This window comes from Condylura cristata, unplaced genomic scaffold, assembly GCF_000260355.1.
Source record: "Condylura cristata isolate star-nosed mole 26May11 unplaced genomic scaffold, ConCri1.0 scaffold00020, whole genome shotgun sequence".
Classification (NCBI taxonomy): domain Eukaryota; kingdom Metazoa; phylum Chordata; class Mammalia; order Eulipotyphla; family Talpidae; genus Condylura; species Condylura cristata.
Genome location: NW_004567121.1, coordinates 23,246,670 through 23,247,864, shown reverse-complemented (window position 1 = coordinate 23,247,864; position 1,195 = coordinate 23,246,670). Strand labels below are relative to the sequence as shown.

General features: G+C 48.5%; 1 protein-coding gene across 2 annotated transcripts in view; it reads left to right on the top strand.

Annotated features, from left to right (window-relative positions):
- The window catches only part of TTC27 (tetratricopeptide repeat domain 27), a 107,084-nt gene that overhangs the window by 75,823 nt on the left and 30,066 nt on the right, over positions 1-1,195 (top strand). The gene's annotated exons all lie outside the window — the stretch shown is intronic.

Below are 1,195 nucleotides of genomic sequence, written 5' to 3'. Positions count from 1 at the left end.
GAGAGGCTTCACCAGAGACAGAGTGGGGAGCAGAACAGGCAGATCAGGGAAGTACACTGCTGAGGGGAGCAGCGGGCGGGTCAGGAGAGGTCTGCCTGCCATGTGGTCACCTCCGGGGTAGGCGGGTATCGAACTCATGTGGAAGTGGCTTAAGCCACTTCTCAGAGCTGTGCTTTAACCCCCTGCGCCACAAGGGAAGGCCCAGAATCTTTTTTCACCTGTTACTGTTTCTTTACCAAAAACAGTTACTTATAGCCTTCTGTGAATTCAAGGCAAAGTGTTGTTGTCTAAGGAAGTTTGCTTTGTAAGGCTTATCACTAATTTGGGGCTAAAACTCTTTATCTTCTTAAAGGACTCTGGCCCATATGCCAGAAAGAGTTTTGTGGGAATGGCGGGGGAGGAGAGAGGCATGAGTAGCTTCCTACCTGCCTTACAAAAGGCTATGGCTAGATAATGGAGCACCTCATTTCCTGTCCCACCCTGAAGTGCCAAATCTACCCACTGGTCACTCTGTACTGGGAATAAGTCAAAAAGTAGCTGCCCTCTCTTGCCTGCCTACTGACTATCTCAGAGCAAGGAAAGCAACTTGACTTGTGATAGTGGCATTACTGATCAATTTCTTTGAAAAAATTTTTAAAAATATTTATTTATGCATACAGAGGTATGGGGGTGAGAGGATTCACCAAAGTAGGTAACAGAACGGGCAGATCAACGAAGTACACTGCTGAGGGGAGCAGCGGGGGCCAGGAGGGTGGCAGGAGAGGTCTGCTGCACCATGTGGGTCACCTCCCTGGCTCGGGATCGAACTTGTGCTGCTGTGGCTACAGTAGCTTCATAGTGCTATGCTTTAACCTGTTGAGCCACCAGGGAGGGACACTCAACTTTGTCAGTTTTATCTTCCTTTTGATGAACACTATTGAGTTTGAAGGAAACCTTGTTATATGACGAATTCTCTTGTACTTTCAATGGCTACTTCTCAGTTTACCTCTTAAAATTTCTCTGCTTACAGAGTTTCACGTTGAATAGCTGCTTAAATATCTAGATTTTGAGGCCCTCCCTGGTGGCGCAGTGAGTTAAAGCACAGCACTGAGAATCTAAAAGCCGCTTCCGCATGAGTTTGATTCCCGCCTGCCCCGGAGGTGACCACATGGCGTGGCAGACCTCTCCTGACCCGCCCGCTGCTCCCCTCAGCAGT